Source organism: Crassostrea angulata, chromosome 3, assembly GCF_025612915.1.
Source record: "Crassostrea angulata isolate pt1a10 chromosome 3, ASM2561291v2, whole genome shotgun sequence".
Classification (NCBI taxonomy): Eukaryota; Metazoa; Mollusca; class Bivalvia; order Ostreida; family Ostreidae; genus Magallana; species Magallana angulata.
This window is the reverse complement of record NC_069113.1, coordinates 52508966-52523830: the sequence shown is the minus strand read 5'-3', so window position 1 is coordinate 52523830 and position 14865 is coordinate 52508966. Positions and strand designations below refer to the sequence as shown.

General features: G+C 34.8%; 1 pseudogene; it reads left to right on the top strand.

The window, feature by feature from the left end:
• The window catches only part of LOC128176964 (uncharacterized), a 30444-nt pseudogene extending 15747 nt beyond the window's left edge, over positions 1-14697 (top strand).
• Positions 14698-14865: the final 168 nt, after the last annotated feature.

Genomic DNA, 14865 nt, shown 5'->3' with positions numbered 1-14865 from the left:
TTCGCTAGCCAAGGGTTTTCGGTCCACTTTGCTCCCCAAAAACCCTTGGCGGATTTCATTACGAAAACTCGGTGATGTGGTGGCGCTATCTAGCGAGCAACTTGAGTTGCGCCCCTTGCATATTTACATTTTAATCGAATTAAACAACGGGTTTTATATACACTACGGCATTAATACAACTTGAAAACATGTTGACTACCGAATATCGGAACATAATTAACGATGCTATTAAATACGAATTAAGTTTTAACCATGGGAAAGCACGGAATGTTTTATTCATCAGGCACGTAGCATCGTTTTTGAAAGTGGGGGGGGGGGGGGCAGACCCATCCAAAAAATGTTGACAAGCAAAAAAAAAAAAAAAAGGAAATTTAAAGTTTCCAAAAATCTTCAAAATCCTAATCCGTGGGGGGGGGGGGGGGGGTAACTACAATTTGACTCCTCATTTCCTTATTTTCATATCAATTTCTTACTTACTTCCAAAAAAGTGGGGGGGGGGGGCAACTCATTATAATTCATTTTTTTATATGTAAATTTTGAAAAAAATTGTTGCTGCGAGAAAAAGTGGGGGGGCCAGGCCCCCCTGGCCCCCCCTGATGCTACGTGCCTGTTCATAGTGTTTTGTAATGATCTGTACCGGGAGGGAAAAAGTCGCCGATTTATATGAAAGCTTTCATGCCATAAAACCAGGTATCGTTGTCGTGAATAATGCGAACCAAACAAATAAAATAAAACAGAGCTCATTGAACCTTTAAAAGCAATAACCATAAGCAGGAACGAATATACTAACAGGACAGGCAACTTCTACATTCGCCATGTTTACTTCCCATGCATTCACGCGAGCCTTGACAAGTTTGCAGAACTATGTATAATGCGATCTGGTTAGACCATCGTTGGGGAGACACTGTACTCGAGAACCTGTGCCTCAACTTGTTAAAAGCACCGAATGTTTTACCAAAGATCACACATGTGTTTTCGTTTAAAGGCCGAACATTTTACAAACGCCCCCTTTTTTACCTGTACAAACTTCAAAATGATGCCGCTTGTCAATCAAGTTTGAAACAATAGCACCCAGTTTGATTGACGTGATCGTCCGAGCGTGATCTGGCCAGGTCCGCGGATTTCTGTTAACTAGCAATTAACAACATTATCTTTGATATCTTCCGTCATGTATTAAAAGGGGGAATTGAAAATTGATTTTTAAACATTACCAGTATTAAAATTGGTTATGAAAAATAATTATTCAGTGATTGTAAATACGCACAATTTATATTTGAATTATGTTGAATGTGTGTGACCTAATAAATTCCACGAAAATGCATAGACAGCTCCAAAACATATCAAATTTTCTTTTTACAACAAACGTACAATATATGCTACTAAAGCTATATTTACTGGTAAGAAGTTGGTGTGTGTAAACGTCACTCCATGGAAAAAGAAATTCCATTAATTTTCGACGTATAATGGCTGTCTTTACATTCCACATTCTTACCGGTCGTATGGTTTTCTTATACTATTATAATTGTTAAAATTAATTTTTGAAACAATGTCAAGTGCTAAACACAGTGTACTGAGTTATACTTTTATAGCAGAATTGATTTACTGCATTTTTTCAATTGTGCTTTACACACGTGTGCTTAGAGAAAATTCGGACGATACATACCATTTCCGTATAAAATCGCTTCGTATGGTCATTAGAACAAATAAACTAAGACCAATTCTGACTAATTATTTATTTCCTGTGTATTAATTTGCTTCCTGTGTATAGCGATTAGCAGCGTTCACGACCACAGATAGACTGCAAGCCCCGGAGGCTTTCACACCTCTAATAATTAAGCCCCGCCCTCACCTGAGATTTACCACCCGGTAAAAATGTTCGGCCTTTAAAGTTTTTATTTACAAGCACTGCGATTGGATCAACTACTCCCAGCTGCAGCCAATCATAAAACGCTTGTCACCGAGTTTTCGTAATGAAATCCGCCAAGGGTTTATGTGGAGCAAAGTGGACCGAAAACCCTTGGCTGGCGAAGATGGGACTGGACCATCGCAGTATACTGTGATATGTAGCGAACATTTTAATGAGGAGTGTTACGAACAGCAGCATTTTCTTATGAAGGATTTTGGCATCCCTACGAAAAAAACGATTGGTTCCTGGATCGGTCCCTTCCATTTATCCAAAGAGGAAGAGAGACGAGCTGAATGAGGCGTTCATTGCGTGTCCGAGTCCTTCCTTGTCTGCGCCAACACAGGAACGCGGGGCTCACGCAAAGCGCGCAAAACTGAGGGTAAGTTGATTAAAAACAAAATGTAATAATCAGTAAATTGTTTCCGATTTTATGCCATATTGCATTATGAGTTCGAATTTCCTCGTTTATATATGTAACTGGTATTGGAGGCGAATCCAAATCGCCATTTATAATACGGGATCAATAGAACCATGACTTTATACCATTGTATTTAAATAATCATGATTTCAAATGATGCTTTAAATAATTATAACACCACAAACAAAATATTATTAAATTTTATGTGCATCTCTTTCAGATTTTGTCAGAACTGCTGCAAGAAAACAACACTCCATCTTCACATCATGAGATACAGCACACTTGTAATGACCAAGAAGATCCCGCTTTGGTGAATACAAATATAAAGCAGCTATCTTAGCTATCGGTTGATTTCTGATCTGTTAAAACATAGGTCATTAAGTGAAGAGTTTATCCTGCATGTTTATTATTGCTATTAATGCTACAGTGATTCTCATATTTATTATTGACTAAAAGTTTGAAATAGTTTATAGATAAATTTAGTAACTAGCATTTTCTTTTTAGAAATAGAAATATGGCATGCTAAGTTGCTAACTGAAGGCCTAAAAAAAAAAATAGTGTGTTTAGGGTAACACTGAGGAAAAAATTAGGTTAGGTAGGTGGGGATTTTTTTTAATTTTATTTATTTTTTTCGCCTGAATCCTAAGAATGTTTGTTTGTTTCATATTAATAACGTTATAAACATATAACATATAAAACGTTTTTTTTATTGGAAATAAGATAAAATTCACAGTCGGATAAAATCAGGCATCTAAAAATGGTAGGATCGGGCCATTTTTGTAGGTTAGGTCGGGTTACCCGAAACAAACAACTTTTTTTTTAGGCCTAAACATAATTTTATGTTTAGGAACCTGAAAAAGTTGCTACTTCCTCAATTGCATGCCAGACCCCAGCACCAGTGAAAGTTGGAACACGAAGCATGAAAATTCAAGTCGGTGCAAAGATGAAAGAAAAAGGTAAGTTGCAGGAATTCACAAATCTGTGTATGTAAACATATATGTGTATCTCTAGTAAGTATCATGTACGTTTGGTATTTTTAACAAAGAATTAATCGTTGTAGCAGAAAATGCATATATTTTAATGAATTAAATGTAAACTGTAATTTCAAGTCTGTGTATCATACAATTAGCCACTTTATCTATTAATCTAAATGTTAAAAAGTGATACATTAAGCATGCTGGGCATATAACTCTAATACATTTGTGGCAATTTTTTAGACTCCTCAGCTATGTTAAGGAAGGTCTAAGAATTCTACCACGTGTGATTTAGAAAAATTTGCATAACCCCGCCCCTTATTCATGAGATTTTACGAGATATGGGTATTTCGGTAATTAACAAACATCTACCAAAATGAATATGATTAATTTATTAAGTTTGAATGGTTCAAGAAAGGTGTACTGAAATAAAAAGATAAACTATTCTTTATATCTCGTGAAATCATGAAATTCCTAAGTCCTCTGATGATGTGTCGCGGCTGACTACGTCACATCGGCGCTTGCAGCTGTGATCAGAATAAACATGTGGAATTCAGTGATATATCTCGGAATTAAACTCGTTTACAACCAGCGTGGACAGAAATCGGCATAGAATTCAACTGAACAAGGTAGGATTTATCTGTACTTCCCCTAGATATTGTTTTATATTATTTAATTTTGTGGGATGGAACGGAAACGAAGTGAAATTCCTCGGCTTCGATTATGTTTACTTGTTTACATTTGTTTTTCATGTAATATTGTGTTCAAACATCAGTTTGGTGACTCAGTCAGGCAAAGTAATTGTTCTGCGTTTCGCTATTTTTGATCATAAAGAACATTGAGGCTCAGTGTAGCTTTTTACTGGTCTCATATCGCGATAATATTAGATCGCATTTCCGCCATGCTCAAAGTACACAATAAAAAGTCCATGGCCAAACACTGTATGTGCCTAGCACTACAAAGATTACTGTGAGGATCTGGAATGATAATATGATGATTATAGACAAGATTGTAATGTTGTTTAAGTAAATCGAAATGTGTTATTTTATTCAGCCTTCTTTTATGAAGATCTAATTAATTTTATATAAGACAAAATTAAAGTGTGTTCAAACTGAATTTCCACACATTTTAAAGAATAAACATTTGATTATGCCTGTTGTAATATCACTGAAATTGAAACCGCCATTAATATGCCCAATAATAGAGTAATGTTTCATTTTCATGTTATCTTTTACACAATAGCTTGCTATTTATGACACATTATTCATTTTCAGGGTTTAATACTTATGCAGTAGATGGTCCACTGAAAACACTTGTTGGGATGTTGATTAAAAAGTAGGTACTATATAAATATTTCTTTTACTCACTAACTTCAACTTCATGTATAGTTTGTTGTTTTTTAATATCATATTGATAATGATACTAATGTAACCTATTATAATAATTTGCATTGATTTCTATTGAAATGAAATTTGAAATTGATATATATATTCATCATTTCAGGTTTTGGGTTTCTTATCAACTGGACTACATGTACCTCCTAATAACAAAAAGACAGAAGAGAAGAACATGTAGTGTGCAAGAAGAATTGTCATTGACAATTACCATAAATTCCACATTATGACTGAAAAATACTAAAAATCAGAAAACACTAGTCTTGTTGAACAGTTTGTCACAGAAAAGCAATCTCAATTATAGTATTTGTAAAGTTGATTATTAAAATTAATTCTTGATAATATTGATATATTGTTTCTTCTTGCTTTCTTTAATTAGTACTAAACTATCAATTATAATTACAAGTAAACCTGATTATACATTAAAAGAATTTATTCACCAGCATAGTAACATAAATTATTATGAAACATAAATGTGTAAATTACAAACTCAACACTTACACCCCCCCCCCCCCCAAATAAAGGCAACTGATGAAATTTTTTTTCTTCCAATTTCAACAATTTTGTAATGATGATTGGTGTGAGCAGAAACAACATTTTAACATTATTTTAGTGAATTCACAGCGTTTAATTATTTTAAGAATGAAAATTAAAATCATGATCTTAGTCAGTGTTGCGTTTGAATTTCACGCAAATGACGCTGAAAGTGAAATGGGTCAGATAAAATGCAGTAGTGCAATGGCATACACTTGATCAAATATATTGAAAATTTCCATGTCTTACCTTTGTATCCCCATTATATCAAAAAGTGCCGGGAGCTGTATGAAATTGCTACGCATTTCATATAAATAAGCGTTAATTGCGAGAAATCCCTGTAAATTGCTGTTCATACACTGTTTACATTGAATTTAATAATTGTTCTTACTTAATATTTTAAGCTCCCAGCACTTTTTTGAATTTTACAAGTTAGAAACAGAAATAACTATATTTGTTTATGTTATGCCCTTGCACTTTGCATTTTTTTGTATTATTCCTGGTTCATCTATTTTTAGCAGTACCACGTGACAGGGTATTCTCAAGAGACTCAAAAATTGCTCATGCGATAACAAATTATTTAATTTGTATAATCGATAAAATATCACTTTGTTTAACAATTTTTTGGAGTAGAATACCAAGATTGTTCAAAGGCTAACATTTTATGTGATAAATATCGCTATTTTTTATGAACGCCCTTAACATAGCTGAGTCACAAGCTGATATGAGGCCAAGAGTTAGAAGTATAGGAGTCCAATGCAATGGCACAGATATCCCCCCACTACCTAGACCAGACAGAGAACCAGCTAGAAATGAGCCTTTGAGCAGCAGCGAGGAATCCAGCAAGACAGACAGTGATAATGGGTCTGTCTATGAGCCATCTTCTACAGGATCTGAGGAGTCCCAAATCCAAGATGATCAGTAAGTATGCTTGGAACAATAAAAATTATATGATATATGTATTTGAAAATTTATTTCTCAATTGTTATTTTTCTGTCTAAATATTGACAAATGCTGCATATTATAATTTTTAAAAAAATGATGTAAATTACCATCATTTGCTAATCTTGTAATTAGAATAAATATGAATTTATTTTGTGGTTTTTTTTTTAGGAATGATGTACACAATCCTTTGGAAGAAACCAAATTCATCGTCTCCAAGTCCAAGCTGATGGAGCTGTTCAGTGCCTGTCGGAGATGTCATCGACATGCTGTGGATTGTGTTCAACACCTGGCTGGAACAATGGTGAAGATAGTAGCTGAATGCCAGTTTTGTGGTTTTTAGCTCACCTGAGCTGAAAGCTCAAGTGAGCTATTCTGATCACATTTTGTCTGTCTGTCTGTCTGTCCGTCTGTCCGTCCGTCTGTCTGTAAACTTTTCACATTTTCAACATCTTCTCAAGAACCACTGGGTCAATTTCAACCAAACTTGGCACAAAGCATCCTTAGCCTAAGGGGATTTAAAGTTGTGAAAATTAAGGACCACGCCCTTTTGCAAAGGGAGATAATTAGGAATTTATGAAAATTTTCGAGAAATTTTCAAAAATCTTCTTCTCATGAACCATAAGACCAGGAAAGCTGAAACTTGTGTGGAAGCATCCTCAGGTAGTGTAGATTCTAATTTGTGAAATTCATGACCCCCGGGGGTAGGGTGGGGCCACAATGGGGGGTCAAAGTTTTACATAGGAATATACAGAGTAAATCTTTAAAAATCTTCTTCTCATGAACCATAAAACCAGGAAAGCTGAAACTTGTGTGGAAGCATCCTCAGGTAGTGTAGATTCTAATTTGTGAAATTCATGACCCCCGGGGGTAGGGTGGGGCCACAATGGGGGGTCGAAATTTAACATAGGAATATATAGAGTAAATCTTTAAAAATCTTCTTCTCATGAACCATAACACCAGGAAAGCTGAAACTTGTGTGGAAGCATCCTCAGGTAGTGTAGATTCTAATTTGTGAAAATCATGACCCCCGGGGGTAGGGTGGGGCCACAATGGGGGGTCGAAATTTAACATAGGAATATATAGAGTAAATCTTTAAAAATCTTCTTCTCATGAACCATAACACCAGGAAAGCTGAAACTTGTGTGAAAGCATCCTCAGGTAGTGTAGATTGAAAGTTGTGAAAATCATGACCCCCGGGGGTAGGGTGGGGCCACAATGGGGGGTCAAAGTTTTACATAGGAATATATAGAGTAAATCTTTAAAAATCTTTTTCTCAGAAACTAATCAGCCAGGAAAGCTGAAACTTGTGTGGAAGCATCCTCAGGTAGTGTTAATTCTAATTTGTGAAAATCATGACCCCCGGGGGTAGGGTGGGGCCACAATGGGGGGGTCGAAGTTTTACATAGGAATATATAGAGTAAATCTTTAAAAATCTTTTTCTCAGAAACTAATCAGCCAGGAAAGCTGAAACTTGTGTGGAAGCATCCTCTGGTAGTGCAAATTCAAAGTCGTGAAAATCATGATCCCCAGGAGTAGGGTGGGGCCACAATGGGGTGTCGAAGTTTAACATAGGAATATATAAAGTAAATCTTTAAAAATATTTTTCTCAGAAACTAAACAGCCAGGAAAGCTGAAACTTGTGTGGAAGCATCATCAGGTAGTGTAGATTCATTGTTGTGAAAATCATGACCCCCGAGGGTAGGGTGGGGCCACAATGGAAGGTCGAAGTTTTAAGTAGGAATATATAGAGTAAATCTTTAAAAATCTTCTTCTCAGAAACTAATCAGCCAGGTAAGCTGAAACTTATGTGGAAGCGTCCTCAGGTAGTGTAAATTCAAAGTTGTGAAAATCATGATCCCCGGGGGTAGGGTGGGGCCACAATGGGGGGTCAAAGTTTAACAAAGGAATATATATGGTAAATCTTTAAAAATCTTCTTCTCAGAAACTAATCAGCCAGATGATTCTTTATAATTGTTAAGACTTTGGCCCCAGGACAATTCTTTGGCCTCACAAGAAGGTTCAGAGTTTGATGTACGTTTATATCCCATATATAAACAATTGTTAAGGATCTTTTTGAGAACTGCAATACTCAACATATGATATGACTATAAAATCATCCTGTTAGAAAAGGGACTAATGATTATAAACATAAGAATATCCAGGGGAAAATGGATTTTATTTATACAGGATCTACATGAATTATTGTACATTGTCTAGATAGTTTGTATTATGACTCCATTAATCTGATTTTATCATACCTATTGTTCCTCAGGTGAGCGATGTGGCCCATGGGCCTCTTGTTCATGGCAGTGGTGCAGTCAACCATATCTTGGATCCATTCCAGCTGGAAACCTTGGACTATCTGCTGGTATTCTCTTCTCTGGTGCCCTTGCAGCCAATGTCCTTAGGGTCCTGCAGTGCATGGGAGTAGCCACCATCACCCAGAGGACATTTTCCTCCCACCAGTCATCGATTTTGTTCCCTTCTGTGGCTAGAGTATGGGACAAGCATCAGAGGGACTATGTCAGGATGGCAGAGGAAAGAGGGGAACCACTTGTCCTCGGTGGAGATGGCAGAGCTGACTCTCCTGGACACTGTGCCAAGTACGGGTTCTACAGCACCATTGACTTAGAACAGGGCATTGTTGTGGATATTCAGCTTGTTCAGGTAATATATACATAATCAAAGTACTGAAAGTACTGATAGGCGGAAGCATGATTGCAAGTTGTCAATGTCATAGTGTTATTATGACTATTTTGTTTTTAAGAATTAGTTTGATAACATAAAACACTATTCTAATATGTCAATTAAGATATATACATGTAGTAAATGTGGAAATGCTCTGTTACTGCACCAGATTTGTCTGGATCATGCCTTAAATAAAGATTAAATGAGAAGAGCAATTTAAACATCAAAACTTTTATTTTGTGAAGTACATTCGTATAACAGTTGATACTTATATGCAAGCTGAAATTACAGGTATACAATTTCTTTTATTATGCCGATCTATTAAAAATGTTCATTTTGACATCAAAATGATGAAAGAATATTATAGTAAATGTATTAGAATTTAGTAAACTGAACTTCTGAAACTGTAGTATTTTATTCTTTACAATCATGTTTCACAAAAATGCAGAAGTTACATTTGTACATCACTTGATTACAGTATTTTACAGAATCAAGTAGTATGTGTGTCAATTTGCTTACCTGAGAAGCAATAGCCATTGAGAAGTCAGCTACATAGAATAATACACAAAATATCTGGACAATGTGTTGTAAAAAAGGTATTCAATAAAGAGATTTTGATGTTTTCTTAATATAGTCTCAAGTTTAACAGTAACAGGATGATTTCAAAGTCATTTTATATGTGGAGAATTGCAGACCTCTAATTCATCTTCAGATTGCAGTTCATATATTTTGTTGACAAATGTTTAAAACTTAGAAAGAATGTATTTACTTACTGTACTGTATACCAAAGATATTTTACAAAGAACAAACATATATGCAAATGTTGAGAATTACAATACAATGTAAAAGCCCAGTAATTTATGGATAACTATAATATTATATAGATATTCAATAATGTACAAATTATGTGTCCTTTACAATTGCTCCATGTTGTACTGTCAAATCACAGGTCTTTAGTATTGAAGACATTTGAACTTTGAACTTTAAAGTTTTTATTTTAATACCAATGGAATCTTCAAGAGAACTTCCACCATTACAGAACATAGACTTTCAAAGAATCCCTTTATGGCTGCATACCGTAATGGTGTTCTTGGAAAGCATGTAATCCTGGAGTGTGCCATTTGTGATAACAGCAATTTCAATTCACTAGTGTTGTCTTGCATCCATTATACCGATGATAACAGTCTTTTTCAGCAGGATATTCTAAAAAGTGTTGATGAAAAATGAATAATAGATATGTTATCAATCAATATTTCATTACAATATACTTGACCTCCAATAAAGAAAACATGGATAAAAAAAAAAATTAATCTATATAATATTTTGAATTTATATGTGCTTTACCTTAAATAATTTATTTTCAAAAGTATACATGTGTTTTGCAAATAAAGGATGATATATATAAGAAGATCACACGATATGAATTATCAATAATTGTAAGGTTATTTTGGTATACAGTATCAGTACATACAAGTAATGAAAAATATAGTGATTGAACTGTAAATGAAAGTTTAATAAAAAAAATTCTCCAAAATTCTTCAGTTTTTAATTGCATTTAGTACAAGAATATTTACTATACTATTAAAGATATGACAACAAGATATATGTGAGTCAATGCTCACCAGTGATACCCCTGCTCTGATGTGTACATACAAAAAAGCATAGTTAACATTACATGTAATGGGAAGTTGACATCAAATATTTTGAAAAATCAATCCTACCGAATGGCATGCCTTAACAAAGACTGAGTTAAAATTTCAAGCATCTGCAATAAATCATATTAATTTTTTTTTAAATGTTCAATTGAATGTGGTAGATCGGGATTTTGTTTCTATTTATTATTATTAGTATTCCGATCCCGATGGGATTTATTCTATTACTTTGGTAACGCCCACTTTATACGATAGCCAATAACTTTAATGACAGTTGTCTTTGTTCTCTTTTCCGTATATAAACCCATGTAAGTCTTTATTTGACGAGGGAGACGGCTGGTTTCGCTAGCTACTTTTCTCCAAACAGAGAGAGGGAGGGAGACAGCTTGTTTCGCTAGCTACTTTTCTCCTGAGTCCCCGTCTCGTCTGTCTATTTGAGGTCCCTGTTAAAGTTAGGTTTTATGGTTGGGGGATTTTGAGTACTTGTAAACTTGTGTTCTTACTTTGTTATAATTAGTTTATAAAGGGTTGTTATTCTTGGTTTTCATTTACTTTGAGTTTTGGTTTATTATATCTGGTTTATCTATATGGAGAGTAAAGTCGTTTTCACACCTTATTTATAATTTAGTAAAGTTCTTAATTCTTAATGTAGATGTCAAAATCAGTATCAAAACAAAAATAAACACAACGCGAAGTACTGATCAAAATCTAATACGGCACTGGCCTGCTACATAAATATCTTTGCAATAGCCTATCTGGAATATTTATTATATCAACCAATGAATTGTATCTTGTATGATACTTAAAAGCTATATTTGAGATATATTTAGAGAAAATTTATTTGCATTATTCATGAGTCATTTTTAAACCAAGCTGAATATTGTAATTTTTTGTAAGCAAATATATAAACCCTATATCATACAGTGCAGTTCGTAACATATTATAAAATCACCATATGAACATATAGATCTGCAAAGATGTCACAAAATATTAAAGGTTTATAAAAAGGAAATGTTATCTTCCTTTATATGCGATTCCATTGTGCTAAATTTTAATCTTTAAAGATATCCTGTAGGCCTCGCCTTGTACATGTACAGTATTCATAACAAAAGGCCGACATTTCAGAATTATCGATGAATGCCTAACACAAACAATATAAATTCTTTCATAAAATTGATGTACTTATCTGAAATTTCTCTGATTCTAACCCCCGCTTTTATATTGTGACATGTCTCCTCCGCACGTCACAATATACAAGCGGGGATTAGAGTCAGAGGAATTTCGGATTAAGAATGTACCAGCTCCTCGATCAAGATTAAATTATTGTAACATGAAAATCTAAAAAGATGAGGCAAACGTTTATACAATGAGATATAACACATTAATTACCTAACTCACCTTACGTATGTCGAAGATGGACAGTCACCATTTGTTCTCAACGTGGGTTTATTGACAAAAATTTTACACTGCATAACGTTATGCAGTATTGTCTGAGATTACTACTCGAAACGTTGGTATGTTTACAAATAATTCATAGGCATTGTATCATTCTAATAATATTTTTAAAATAGATTTAGAGGCATCAGACTCCGTGCTTATCCTTTGTATATGTCGCATACCATCGCAAGAGTTTTCGTTCGTTCCTGTACTATCAAAAAACATAAATCTACCACTTGCTATCTTTGCTATAGGCATTTTCAATGGATAATTAAAAACGATGAAGTAAAAATTTAGAGACATATCACAGTTCTATTATCAGAAACGATGTTTAAACGGGGGTCGAACAGTGTGTGTGTGTGTGTGTGTGTGTGGGGGGGGGGGGGGGGGGGGTTATAGAGTTGTGTGCCCTTAGTTTAAATAACATTCGATAGTTTTCCATGAAAAAGGGCAGGAATTTGACCTATGACGTAGAAGGTCATGAAAGCAATTGCAATAGGCGCTTCCGCCTAAAAATGCCAATAATCTTTATCATGCATTTTTATTTAAGGATCTACATATACAATTATAACCAAAATATTGTTTACCTGTAATTTGTGTGTGTGTTATTTTAATATGAATTTTTTTACTAATTACACAGTAATCAAGTGAAGAACAGTAATGCCATGGAGAAACGAGGACTTAGCTTGCTGTGAGATGGCTTCAAGAACATCACTTGCAGATTGGCATCATCATTACAGATCGGCATCTTCAGATCCAAAAGTGGATAAGAGAGAACCTTCCACAAACAACCCACTATTATGATGTGTGGCATGTAGCAAAGGGTAAGCTAGTTGCCAGAAAAGAACAATTAGTCTTAAAGAACCAACAAATCCATGTTTGTATTGTATTATTACAGCTGTTCACTTCATCATTTATTTTTATTCAGGCTTAAAAAAGAAGATTCTGGCAGCATCAAAGCTTAAAGAATGCAAAGACATCTCTAGGTGGAACAAAAGCCTGACCAACCATTTGTACTGGGTGGCAGCCTCTACGCCAGATGGGGATGGAGATGTTATGTGGGCCAAGTGGGAATCGGTAGAGAATCACATCCATAATGTTCATGAAGGCCACAGTGATGTATTTCCAACCTGCGCCCATGAGACACTTGATGGGGACCAGAGACAAAAGAAATGGATCAAGCCAGGTAAATTAGTAAACCAACTTTCATCTTTAATGTTAACAGGAATAGAATCAGTTCTCATCTTGTGACTTTTTCAATTTACTATAGATTTTTTGTTCATTTTTTTCAGAAACGAAAGCCAGTGAAAAGCTATCAGAGATCATCTTGTCGAAACAAATGCAGAAAGATGTTCCCAAACTGTCTCCCCTGCATCAGACTTCACAGGTCGAAGCTTTCCACAACACCATAAACCACTTTGTACCCAAGATGGTTTCCTTTTCCTATCATGGAATGTACTGAGGGAATCTATTATTTATATACATGTAATGATATATATTTTTAAAAATTATTTATACAATGAAAATGGGTTGTTCCATACTTAAATCCATAGACATTAGACATCTATATTTGCTTTTCATTAGATGCTTAAAGCTGCTTGGTCCGATTTTATATCAAATTTTATGCACACTTTTAAACGATGGCTATGCTTAGTATATGTATAATAATAGACATTGCAGTAGTTTTACCCGTCAATTATGCCAAATTTCAATGAAGAAAAATACGTACAAAATTTGCTAACAAAACAAACGACATTAAAAGGTACCGCGTTATTTCGCCTCATGTTAAATTTCACCCCTGGCCACGTAACGGGTATGGTTGTATTATGAATTTGACACCGCTTTAAATAAGGGTCGAAATGATCAGACAAATTACAAATAAACATATGTACGTTTTGTTCGCTAATATTTCTAAAGTCTGCTTTCTTTACAATCGATGCATAGCATGCGGGTTGATTAACCCCAATCATTCAGGGGACGAAACCAAGCGGTTTCCTTTTCTAAACATTCCCGTGATGCATTTTGGTTTGTTTTTTCGTTTGCCCAAAGAGAAATTATTTTTATTTACTTTCAATATTTCTAACTTAGAAAGGAGACTGATTCTGCTGGTGTAAATAAGAGAAAGTCAATAACTTTCTAAGATAAATTATTTGTATGAAAAAAAATTTGATACTGTAATTACGAAAAAATCGGACCAAGCAGCTTTAAATACACTGTATTCTTATTTATTAAAATTTATTCATTCCTAACCCATTGATTTTTAAAGTTGATAATTGCTGCCCTTCATTTTAATGAAAATTCTTCGAGACCCAGTGCCACAACCAAAGAGGGTGACTTGCAATACAAGATTTCATTTCCAAAGTTCAAGCATGGGGACTACAGTGTGCGGAAGAAGAGTGTTGATCCAACTTATGGTAAGCACATTTATCTTCTGATGGATGACTTATTAGTAATTAAACAACAGTGTGTCAGGTTTATATACTTTTATTTTGACATAAATGCAAAATCAAACAGTTTATTATGTACAGTTTGTTTATATCGCCCACTTTATTTCAGGATATACATCAACCCTTATGCAAGGACGCTATCTGCCGTAAAAGGAGCCAGTGATGATCCTGTTCCATGTTTGCCAGCTGTAAAGCCACCTCCATTGTGTAGCGGGTTCATCCATCCTGAAAAAGAAGATGCCATACTTCACTTCCAGTCAAGATTTGCAGGCATAGAGACAACAGTGTAGGAAATGTTATGACTGTATATAAGTTTGATTCACCATCATATACATGTATATTTGATGTGTAAACTCAACTACTGTTCTTAGTCATTTTGTATATATTGTTCAACCCCCCCCCCCCCCCCCCCCCCATATTGATGTTGCTCTAACCCTCCCCTTTTATATATATGGGAACATGAAAGCAGG